Here is a 13,610-nt window from a genome sequence, read left to right on the forward strand (position 1 = left end):
TCGCCTTTCTTTCAATCCAATTTTTCATGAACAAGTATACTGATGTTGTGTATGAGCAATACTGACCTGTTATGACGCTTGCAGCAAATTTTTGAATTTCCTCGAGGTCTGCTGTCAGACCTAGTATACAGGGTGTTACAAGAAGGTACGGCCAAACTTTCAGGAAACATTCCTCACACACAAAGAAAGAAAAGATGTTACGTGGACATGTATCCGGAAACGCTTACTCTCCATGTTAGAACTCATTTTATTACTTCTCTTCAAATCACATTAATCATGGAATGGAAACACACAGCAACAGAACGTATCAGCGTGACTTCAAACACTTTGTTACAGGAAATGTTCAACATGTCCTCCCTTATCGAGGATACATGCATCCACCCTCCGTCACATGGAATCCCTGATGCGCTGATGCAGCCCTGGAGAATGGCGTATTCTATCACAGCCGTCCACAATACGAGCACGAAAAGTCTCTACATTTGGTACCGCGGTTGCGTAGACAAGAGCTTTCAAATGCCCCGATAACTGAAAGTCAAGAGGGTTGAGGTCAGGAGAGCGTGGAGGCCATGGAATTGGTCCGCCTCTACCAATCCATCGGTCACCGAATCTGTTGTTGAGAAGCGTACGAACACTTCGACTGAAATGTGCAGGTGCTCCATCGTGCATGAACCACATGTTGTGTCGTACTTGTAAAGGCACATGTTCTAGCAGCACAGGTGGAGTATCCCGTATGAAATCATGATAACGTGCTCCATTGAGCGTATGTGGAAGAACATGGGGCCCAATCAAGACATCACCAACAATGCCTGCCCAAACGTTCACAGAAAATCTGTGTTGATGACGTGATTGCACAATTGAGTGCGGATTCTCGTCAGCCCACACATGTTGATTGTGAAAATTTACAATTTGATCATGTTGGAATGCAGCCTCATCCGTAAAGAGAACATTTGCACTGAAATGAGGATTGACACATTGTTGGATGAACCATTCGCAGAAGTGTACCCGTGGAGGCCAATCAGCTGCTGATAGTGCCTGCACACGCTGTACATGGTACGGAAACAACTGGTTCTCCCGTAGCACTCTCCATACAGTGACGTGGTCAGCGTTACCTTGTAGAGTATCAACTTCTCTGACGTTGACATTAGGATTATCATCAACCGCAGGATGAATTGCCTCGTCCATTGCAGGTTTCCTCGTCGTTCTAAGTCTTCCCCAGTCGCGAGTCATAGGCTGGAATGATCCGTGCTCCCTAAGACGTCGATCAATTGCTTCGAACGTCTTCCTGTCTGGACACCTTCGTTCTGGAAATCTGTCTCGATACAAACCTACCGCTCCACGGCTATTGCCCCGTGCTAATCAATGCATCAAATGTGCATCTGCCAACTCCGAATTTGTAAACATTGCACTGACTGCAAAACTACGTTCGTGATGAACACTAACCTGTTGACGCTACGTACTGATGTGCTTGATGCTAATACTGTAGAGCAGTGAGTCGCATGTCAACACAGGCACCGAAGTCAACATTACCTTCCTTCAATTGGGCCAACTGGCGGTGAATCGAAGAAATACAGTACATACTGACGAAACTAAAATGAGCTCTAACATGGAAATTAAGGGTTTCCGGACACATGTCCACATAACATCTTCTCTTTATTTGTGTGTGAGGAATGTTTCCTGAAAGTTTGGCCGTACCTTTTTGTAACACCCTGTATGAGGGTACCGAATGCCTTACAAGAACTTAGACACTGCCTTATACATTATGACTATCAAAAGTACCCAGACCCCCTATCCCTCAATATGCGATATGGAGTTTATCGCTGGACGTTACGAGAGTTGGACTCGTCAGTATAAAATCAGGCAGGGTTATTATGCTGACAGCTGTACAGCAGTAACATCAAATAAGGGTCGGCCAGGAATGCTGAATGACATTCAGTGTGTAGTAGTCACTGGAAGTGATTTGTAACATTTCCTAGACCGATGTATCACCTTGTAACATCCCCTCTGAGGAATGACAAACCCTAATTTACAGCGTACGGGATCCCTTGGACTGTCTGGTACGGTGAGTAGTAGATTTACATGGGTGCGTAGCAGGTCCTCTTTCTGACTTACCTGCGCGGTGACAGCGTAGTAAGCCACCGCACTTTCTCGACTTGTAATCTTACCTGCCCTTACCTGCAGCTCAGCCGCTCGTACATTATTCAGTACCCTGTGGATTTTGAACGTAGCAATTACGTCGAACTAGGGTTTTGGAGAGGAATTCCGGTGTTACTAAATAATCCATCGCAGCTCTGGTAAAAGCAATTATAGACACATTGGCCTCAAAATCCTTTTATACAATTTATTACAAACAAATTGCAAAATCGTAGTTCCCACGCCAGAATCCAGCCAGATAGCGGTCAGACGGATATGCCCCTCTAAGTGGGTTTAAGACCGCTGTCGGATACAGATTGCGTTTGGTTGCTGCCTCAATCAGGCTAATCCCAATTGTGATGGTATTAACATATTTCACTCAGTTGCCACGCGGGTCTTTTAGTGCACAAGGCCGGGATCTTGTATTACCGCATGCCACGGAACTAAGTCTTCACTTACACTTGATACCCCAAATAATAATAAGCATTATCATAACCAATTGGTCATAATGATCATTGGCAGAAAACGGAAACAGAATTGCAACAACAGGAGCGAACACAGCAGCTGATTTCCATGTTCAATGACTGTCGTGTTATTGCACGCAATAAGGTATGCTCAATAAACTATTTACATCTATGCCTCATTAATTGCCACATATGAAGAGGAACATTTCTTCTCAGTCAAAACAAATTCACCAACTACGCGAACATTACTTTGTGACCATGTTATTAAGATTTAGCCAAAAAGGAAAAGTTTAATTTGTCCGCAGCTCGTGGTCGTGCGGTAGCGTTCTCGCTTCCCGCGCCCGGGTTCCCGGGTTCGATTCCCGGCGGGGTCAGGGATTTTCTCTGCCTCGTGATGACTGGGTGTGGTGTTATGTCGTTAGGTTTAAGTAGTTCTAAGTTCTAGGGGACTGATGACCATAGATGTTAAGTCCCATAGTGCTCAGAGCCATTTGAACCATTTTTGAACAGTTTAATTTGTAATATAGCGGGAGCGCAACTATCGGCCATCTGTACTACTCTCCTATCGAACCGCTTGTTCTCCAACAATGGCGTGCTGTGCACCCCTTCTCCCCCACTAAACCGCTTGTGACATCAGCCACCACCTCTTCCCTTGAAACAGACACATTTTACCTTATACTTTCCCCATTACGCTCTGCGCATATACACTTTCAATTTACACTCTTCTGCAAATTTTTCTCTGGCCCTCTGCTCTAATTTAAAGTTTTTTCAAACTAACCACTTTTTTACCTACCGCACCCGACTCGGTTTTATCGTAATCCTTCGGCACGCTACCTCCACTCTGGCTGTCCGTTTGTCTGCCATCCCGCTGCATGCTAATCGCCGCTCGCTTAATTAACAAGGCTGGAACTTTAGCTTCATTGCCCATACAATAGCCGGGTTTCTTTCTGAAGCCACATCATATTCTTAGCTATCGAATTAAGTTCTTGAAACTATTGCTTATCTGAAGCGTCGTCATTCGTGCACAGCAGATTGCCACGTTGCAGGTTGTGATCTGGAAACGTGACAACCACTGCTAAACCGACACCAAACAGACCCCATGTAGTGTCGGACAGAGACAGTCTAGTATTGCAGAAGATGACTGAAAAGTCACATGAAACAATGAGTTCCAAATGCTACTAGCAGCCCAGCTAGTACAGTGGCTGTGTGCAGGGAGTTAGAAAGGATGGGCCACAAAAATCGAGTAACTCCTCAAAACCCACGGCTTTCTGTACTGAGAGCGAGTGGTGTACAGAGCGACACCAGAGGACACTAGATTATGGAAAAGAGTGACTTGGGGTGATTAATCACTCTTTACCCTATCCTTTACCCTATCCTATAGAAGGTTTCTGTTTTGCCGAATGCCTGGAGAACGCTATCTTCCATCATTTTCAGTGCCGACAGAGACATGTGAAGGAGGTGATGTAAGTAATAGAGTGATTTTTCGTCGTTAAGGTCTGGTCCCCTTTTTGGGCTTAAGAAAACGGTAAACGCGAAAGGATATGAACACCTTTTGCAGAACTTCATACTGCCCAGAGCAGAAAAACATTTCGGAGGCGATGATTGATTGAACCAGCGTGACAACGCACTCTGTCATAAAGCATCTGTGAAGTAATGATTTGTATTCAGTAACATTCCTGCAATGATGAAGTCTGCTAAGAGTTCCGTCTTCAATGCAGTGGAGCAACTCTGGGATGAGTTGGAACAGCAGCTTCACAGCAGACCCCAGTGTCCAATTTAACTACCTTCTCTGGTTTCGGCTCTTGAGCAAGTATGAGCTGTCCTTCCTCCACAGACATTCAGGTATCCTAATACTTTTGAACAAATAGTTTATGCGACTACTTCAGTAAAAATGTTGATAACTTTTGAGTTTTATGATAGAGTCTCCTTCAGCTCATCTCACAACAGTTCTGTTAGAGACTACAAATAAAATGCACCAGTCTTGAAATCATCAAGAACATGGAAGCTCAAATGGTTCAAATGGCTGTAAGCACTATGGGACTTAACATCTGAGATCATCAGTCCCCTAGACTTTGAACTACTTAAACGTAACTAACCTAAGGACATCACACACACACATCCATATCCGAGGTAGGATTCGAACCTCGTCCGTAGCAGTCACGCGGTTCCGGACTGAACCGCTTAGAGCATGGAAGCCACCATAGGCTATGGACGTTGGCACCTACCACAGAGGAGCATAAATAATTGGCAGGATGGCGGTGCCGAAATCTGTTTTAAGCAGTGACGACCAGGCAATTTGTCAATGAGCTACTTGCACAGCGTCGGTAATACCTGCATATTTCGTCTTCCCATTCTTGTTCGCCTCGATACCTGCGCTGAGTGCGCTGCGGATTGTCAAGCGAATGCGTCCGGGTTAGACTCCAAGCCGATCAACATAATTGACATTTTACTGTTGATATGGCTGAATGAGCATCTCCCGAAAGCTGATATATCAAGAAAAGAGAAGAAGACAGTCATTACTTCCTTGTATTATGTTTAACTGATATCAGTTTCCAAACTTCCAAGTAGCACGTCTGTCTGTCGTAATAATGTGTGCCGCTGTGTCCCAACAAGTGCATTAAGGGGGCAAAAGTGTTGCCACAATTTGTTGCATGGCTGTACAAGCCGTGAATACTCTATGAGGGACTTAGCCATCTTCTGTGCTAATATTTCGTTTTATCAGCTGTACAAACCATAAAGTAATGTGTCACCACTGCTTGCCAGCGCCTGCGTGATCAAATTGCAGTGTTTTACAGAGAACGTGATTACCTAAGACGTTGAAGCATACCTTTCTATGAATAGACACCACATGGCACAACTTCTTAGCTGCAGTGCACATGTACAGGTCGTATATAACAGAAATTTTGCTGTTTTATAGTAACAGAATAATGTGTTCTCAATAGATTTGGTCCTTCTTAATAGCAAAGATCGGCAGGATAAATGAAGGGTTGTAGCGGAAGTGAACAAGTCGCAAGAGACGACTATTGGGAGGGCGTTTTGTATCACTTCGATTCCCAGAATTCCGGAACCTGTACAGAAAATTGGAATAGAGATCAACATAAACATCATTTCTGCCCTTTCTATTGCTCATGAAAACCACACATTTCATGTTGTACGACCATACAGCACAACAGCGATCTGTTGTAGAGTTTTAGAACATGTTTTTTGCTCGCTTATCATGTCGTTTTTGGAAACCCAAAATCTTCTCTGTAGGATTCAACATGGATTCCGGAAACAGCGATCGTGTGACACCCAACTCGCTTTATTTGTTCATGAGACCCAGAAAATATAAGATACAGCCTCCCAAATAGATGCTATTTTCCTTGACTTCCGGAAGGCGTTAGATTCAGTTCCGCACTTTCGCCTGATAAACAACGTAAGAGCCTACGGAATATTAGACCAGCTGTGTGGCTGGATTGAAGAGTTTTTAGCAAACAGAACACAGCATGTTGTTATCAATGGAGAGACGTCTACAGACGTTAAAGTAACATCTGGCGTGCCACAGGGGAGTGTTATAAAAGGTGCAGGGAGTGGCAACTGGCCCTTAACATAAACAAATGTAATGTATTGCGAATACATAGAAAGAAGGATCCTTTATTGTATGATTATATGATAGCGGAACAAACACTGGTAGCAGTTACTCCTGTAAAATATCTGGGAGTATGCGTACGGAACGATTTGAAGAGAAATGATCATATAAATTTAATTGTTGGTAAGGCGGGTACCAGGTTGAGATTCATTGGGAGAGTCCTTAGAAAATGTAGTCCATCAACAAAGGAGGTGGCTTACAAAACACTCGTTCGAACTATACTTGAGTATTGCTCATCAGTGTGGGATCCGTACCAGGTCGGGTTGACAGAGGAGATAGAGAAGATCCAAAGAAGAGCAGCGCGTTTCGTCACAGGGTTATTTGGTAAGCGTGATAGCGTTACGGAGACGTTTAGCAAACTCCAGTGAGAGCCTCTGCAAGAGAGGCGCTCTGCATCGCGGTGTAGCTTGCTGTCCAGGTTTCGAGAGGGTGCGCTTCTGGATGAGGTATCGAATATATTGCTTCCCCCTACTTATGCCTCCCGAGGAGACCACGAATGTAAAATTAGAGAGATTCGAGCGCACACGGACGCTTTGCGACAGTCGTTCTTCCCGCGAACCATACGCGACTGGAACAGAAAAGGGAGGTAATGACAGTGAAACGTAAGGTGCCCTCCGCCACACACCGTTGGGTGGTTTGCGGAGTATAAATAAAGATGTAGATGGTGGTTCAGATTACTGTACACACCAGTAACTCTAATACCGCAGGCTGCGGTGGCCGAAAGGTTCTAGGCGCTTCAGTCAGGAACCGCGCGACTGCTCCGGTCGCACGTTCGATTCCTGCCTCGGGCATCGATGTGTGTGATGTCCTTTGGTTAGTTAGGTTTAAGTAGTTCTAAGTTCTAGGGGACTGATGACCTCAGAAGTAAAGTCCCATAGTGCTCAGAGCCATTTCAACCATTTTTTTTTTTTTTTTGAAAGCATGTGCGACACTCATCGGTGAAGAGAATGTGATGTCAGTCCTGATCGGTCCACTCGCCATGTTGTTGGATCCATTTGTAACGCCCTGCATGGTGTCATGGTTGCAAGAGAATGTGATGTCAGTCCTGATCGGTCCACTCGCCATGTTGTTGGATCCATTTCTAACGCCCTGCATGGTGTCATGGTTGCAAAGATGGATCTCGCCATGGACGTCGGGAGTGAAGTTGCGCATCATGGGGCCTATTGCACACAGTTTGAATGTAACACGACGTCCTGTGGCTGCACGAAAAGCATTATTCATCGTGGTGGCGTTGCTCTCGGGGTTCTTCCGATCCATAATCCGTAGGTAGCCGTCGTCCACTGCAGTAGTAGCCCTTGGGCTGCCTGAACGAGGGATGTCATCGACAGTTCCTCTCTCTCTGTGTCTCCTCCATGTCGAACAACATCGTTTTGGTTCACTCGGAGACCCCTGGACACTTCCCTTGTTGAGAGCCCTTCCTGTCACAAAGTAACAATGCGAGCGCGATCGAACCGCGGTACTGACAGTCTAGGCATGGTTGAACAACACGAGCCGTTTATTTCCTTCCTGGTGGAATGACTGGACTTGATCGGCTGTCGACCCACTCCGTCTAATAGGCGCTGCTCATGCATGGTCGTTGACATCTTTGGCAGTGTTTAGTGACATCTCTTAACAGTCAAAGGGACTGTGTCTGTGATACAGTATCCACAGCCAACGTCTGTCTTCAGGAGTTTGTGAACCAGTATGATGCAAAACATTTTTTTGATGTGTGTATATTTGGTTTTCTGAGTCGGAAGGCACTGTCCCAGTTCGCTCCATGCCAGTTTTCCTCGGTAGGAGGGTGGTGACTGTGGTCGCCGGTATTCACAGTGAAAGAAGACTCAGTATTTTCTATTTCTTTCCATAAAAATGCATGTAGCTTCTTCATTCGTGGCTGGCATCATCAATGCCCTCTGAGAAATCGCGTCATAGGCGGCCTTCAGCTCGCTCAAGGCAGCTGACAACGCAAACTCCCTTCCATCTGGCTGTTGCGCTGGTGGATCACCGCTTGCCGTGGTCTAGGCTTTGTCTGTATTGAGACGCCGTGGCATTGAGTGACGGTGGCGCGTGAATTGAACTTACACACGCCGGCTTGGAAAGTGCTCTGTCCCTTCCGCTCACCATCCTTCTTCACCATACGTCGTACTGCGATGACGGTTGCCTCGCTGCAGCGAAGTTCGATGATATTGACCTGCCGTCCAGATAGGCCCTATAGTCCGCAAAAAATGCCAAAAGCTGGTGAACTCATCCTCATGGGAAGGAAAGACCTCCAATTACTCCCATCTGCAACAGAGGAAGACTGTGGTGTTGATCTTCGCAACTGGTGATCATGGCGAGTAGTGGTTGTTGTTGTCCGCAGCGGTCAGCGTGCAAGAAAAACGACACACTAATTATCTTCTGATTTCGTTCACGGTGATATTCCTGAACATATCTTAATATTTGATCGATAGCAATTTGCACCTTTTATGGATCAATCAATTTATCTACAGTACGTAGTACTGCAGCACTTAGTGTGTAATTTAGAAAAGAAATATTCTGAACAGGTTAAACTCTGGTGATATTTTTCGTCTGAAACAAAGTTGGTTTTACACTAGTAATTACTCTAGTACCCAAGATGGTTGCTAGTAGATGAAAGTCTACTCGAGCTATATCACATTTAGTTCCGTTGATCAATATACCTCTAAGATGTAACTCTACCCTTGTCATTCCCGTAAAAGTCTTGTTTTTCTAACAGATCAATATTACCATTTGTCGCTTCTATATAGAAAAAATTCAGTGATTTTCGACTCGCTGAAAATTTGCCCATGGCTTCATAACTGCCTTCCTACACTCTGGTGCATTCATATTTCCCAAGAAGTCATATTTCACGCGTTCGGTTATCTTTTTCAGTTAATCGTGCATGACAAGTAGTAACAATTTCGTTAACACGCTTGCCAAGATCATCTACTGATAGAACTACAGATGATTTAGCGTTGTTTCTATACAAATAATACTTCATTAATCTGAAATTTACTCCATCTGTTACTAAAAACTCCATTCAATTCGATATGCATGAATTGTATAAAATTCGTTATATTCCATCTAGGCGTCATCCTCCCATCACCTAGAGGAAATAATTTATGTGCACTCTCTCCCCACTGAGAGAAATGTGAAAATACGACAGCAATACATAAATCGTAAGCATACTACATGACTCAATAAAAACAATGCAAAAATATTCCTACTACAACCCGTGTGTCTCTTCATCCACATCCACACATTTCTTTGTCTCAAACCATATGGCCTATTCTGCAGTATTTCCTTACTCTTTTGCTTCTTAATTGTAGTATGTGACATCTCCACTGGTACTTGAGGATAAGAATCTATTACCCCTTGAAAAGGTGTAATTCTAATGATACTGACTACTGATGTTCGTGATGGTTACTGTTAACTTTATCATACAATGTATTATATTTATGGGATGACTTTGCCTTGACCGCCTGGTAAGGACCCTGAAATTTCTTCATAAACTTTTTTATCTTACTCTTGAGAGTGTAAGGGTTTGCCAATAATATCCACGAACCTATCAAAAATTGCATTAAATTCCTCTTACTTGACCCCATACCTTTGACATTCTAGCACTTTTTTGTTAACCCATTTTATCTTTTGACAGACTTCCTATAGAAAATTTTTGCAAATACCTTAACGTGTTCACCTTCTTTTCCCACCTTTGGCTGAATCACATCAAGTGGAGAAGGAATTTTTCAACCATATACCACCTTGTAAGGTGATAACCCGATTCCTGTACGAGTTTCTTAATTGTGGGCACAACTTACAATATCTAATTATACATCCCAGTCTAGGTGTTGAGAATTCACTTCATGGCTTAGCATCTCAAATATACTCCTATGGACTCTCTGTATGACCATTTGCCTATGGGTGGAATGCACATTGTACAGGATTTCTTAACTTTCATTAAGTGACACAACTGCTTAATAATATCGGACACAAAATTTGTCCCTTCACCTATAATATTCATAGGAGCACACCAAATTTGTGTATCAAATCATATAACAAAGCATGAGCTACTGTACTTGCTTTCTGATCTGTTGTTGACACCATTACCAGGTACCTTGAGAAGTGATCGATAATTGCTAATTCACACTTGTTACCCGACTGACTCTTGTGAAACGGCCTCAAAATATCTGTCCCTATAATTTGGAATAGATAGACTATGGTAGTCTCAGTAACCGTATCTTTTGTTGACATAAATTAGCACACTGTGTTCATGGAGTACAGTTCTTGATGTAGTGTTGGACATCAATGCGTTTTGTTCTCCAGAAGAACCTTTCTGCTACTCTTCCATCTTATGTTCTCTTACCCAACAACAAATTATCATGCCCTTGTCGTAGTCTTCTGTCTGCAAAGCTGCTGGAACTACCACATGCGGTCCACATTTTGTTGGCCTACACAAAACCCCATCACTCTTTACCACTTGCATGTGCTCCTTCAGATCTTTTAGATGAGATCCAGAGACTTTCAATGCTCTAATCTTGCTACTAAGTGTGTCTGCATTTATGTATTTAACACTTGGTTTGTGAATCACACGCTCGTGATGCCAATTGAGGAGCTACCCGACCGAATAGTAACGGTTTCGATCAAAGAAAACCATCATAACGACTGGGAGAGCGGCGTGCTTACATGTATCTTCAAAACAAAAAAAAATCTATTGCATGTACATATAATGAACATTTAAGAAATGTTATTATTCATATAATGTACTTACGACATGATCCATGAGGCTTGTGAAGTTAATCCATGGTCTACTCTTATAAGGTATTATTGTACCATCTTCCACCTACCAAGTTTCTTTAAACATCTTTTTACAAAAGAAGTAAATAAATTTTACATCAGTTGATCTTAGTCTTTCTTAGTAGACAAAATTCACGATGTCCAGAAGAATAATATTGACTGAAAATGATCTTCCAATTGTAGATGAAGTTCATCTAATTATGCAGTCATGTAGCAAGACATATTAAGTCATGTATAAATCGTACACACAAGAGGCACAAGTAAATAGCTTAAATGGTAACAGGCAGTAAGTTTTGAAATGAAGAAGGAGAACTAAATGGGACCAAAAATAGATTCATGTGACTATTCCTTAAATAACAGCTATGAGTGCACTGAGCTGCCCGTGGTGCAACTTCAGTGAAACTAAATTCATGGTACGTTTATGGGTCAAATGAAACATTTTACTCCTCTGGACCACCCTTTCCATAAGAATCATTACTAGAACAAGATTTCTTTTCAGAAATTTGGCAACCAATTACTTTAACCTGTTGAGTCTTTCATTTTCGTCAGAACAAAACGAAATCTGTGTTTCTTCTCAGAGGAACCCCACACTGCGTCTGTAACCTCATTAGTAGCATAGTATCCTTCGGATCTTCTCAGCTTCCTCCTGATTATGCCAAACTCTCTTCATGCCTGTTCCTTTTTCTGCAGTAAGCCACAGGGCTAGAGTCACTTCATTGGCTGTGAGTAAGTTCTGTATCTGCAGTAAAGGATACGATTACTGAATTGGATTTCTTTGATGCAATAAGACAATTTTCCAAATTTTCGGACGATTCTTTTCAGCAGTTTGTGATTCATTTCCTCTTCCCACGACGTAGCTGTTAAAAAAAAAATCATATACGTAGATTATTACATTTTTCTCTCCATTCTTCTCCAGACTTTTAACAGATGCTGCATAGGAAACGTTTGAATTGAACAGTGTCCGTCTGAAGTGATAGATAACTCTGTTACATAAGAATGCAGTAAATTTTCGTCTTCTCCCCTCCTGCTCCAACTGTTAAAAGCTACTTGTCATGTCTAAACTACTAAAACACGAAGTACCATTAAATATCTGAAAATCCTTTTCTGTATTTTCTGCCTGATCTCACCTAGACAGACTGATATAACTGGCAGCTCGGCCATACAGAACAAATTTGACAGAGCCATCTATTTATATATTCTACGGATTTTCTTCCAACTGACAGTATCATATACGGTTTCATCTTGAATTGTTCAAGTGGTTACACATTAATTTGAGACACATCCTTTCATCAATCCTGGTTTACTGAAAACACCTCTGCTTGCGTATTTGAGTTTTCTTGCAATCCTTCGGCACAGGTGTGGGAAAATTACACAAACAGTTGATTTTTTCCCTGAATTTTTGGCGTGATTTCCTGATTTTGCTGTCCTCTCGCCATGGAAACGTTATACTTAATGTGAAATGATGCTTATTTTCCATCATCTATCTCCTTCCTAGTAGTTTTAACTCCTAAACCTGCAGAAACGTCTTCTTCTTCTTTTTCTTCTTTGATGAATCAATGAAATGAACTTCCAATTCTACATTCTTACCACAAACCTAAATTTAATTCGACATCTTCTTACAGTCACATGATCATCACATAAAGCCAATACACAGTTAGAAATTCAATTACTGATACATTCATGTCAATGCATCTGTTTAAAAATGTTGCACCTAATGAGCAGTTTCCCAGTAACAGAATGACTTTAATGGCTATTTATGGTGACTATATGCACACTGTTTACTGAAAGTACAGGTGTGTATTCAGTTTCACTACGTTGTTCATAAAATCCAGGTTTTTGTGGTTTCATCACTTCCAGAACACAGGACGGCTGCAGCTATACAATCATTTACACAACTTTGAAATCCTGCGAATAGAACGTCACCAAAATCTCTCCACACATCTTTGTATTTAAGTCGATTATCACTTTGCTGACTCCACAGTGGCTACCCAACGTTATCTTGACAAGGAACTTCTTGTAACAGACAATGTTGCTTGTGACATGTTGTGCCTTATTCAAATTCAATTGGTGGTTCCTCACTGCCAATAATCCCTTCTAAACAGCCAACTCCTCTTAACAGGACGTCAGATTCAGCAAATTTTAATGACACTAGTTGTCTTATTCTCCCGATGCCTTACGTTTTATAAAAGTATTAGTCAGATAACCATTACTGATGGAGTAGTCTACATAAAATAGAAGCATCCGTTACTTATTGATCTAACATTTTGTTTAAATCTCTACTCTCAGAATTTGTTGATTATAATCTAGATTTCTGCTCAAACCTGCACTCAGTTTTTAAGCATCAGTTGTAATTCTTGTACACTTTAAGCTAGTCTTTATTCAGATTTTGATTACTTACCATAAATTTTTCTAACAACTTTGTTATTACTTTCTTCCTACCTACGTCATCAGCCTGACTGTTGTGCATTCCTGCATTTCACAGTTTTGTGTGTATGTTCAAATTTCAACTTTCACTTTCAATTGCGTTTACACCTTGATATCTGTTAATTAGTCCCAACACATGAACAACATCCATATTAAAACGATCCTGAGTGACACTGTTCTTCTCAGTCTCACTT

This window comes from Schistocerca cancellata, chromosome 5 (genome assembly GCF_023864275.1).
Source record: "Schistocerca cancellata isolate TAMUIC-IGC-003103 chromosome 5, iqSchCanc2.1, whole genome shotgun sequence".
In the NCBI taxonomy this organism is placed as follows: domain Eukaryota; kingdom Metazoa; phylum Arthropoda; class Insecta; order Orthoptera; family Acrididae; genus Schistocerca; species Schistocerca cancellata.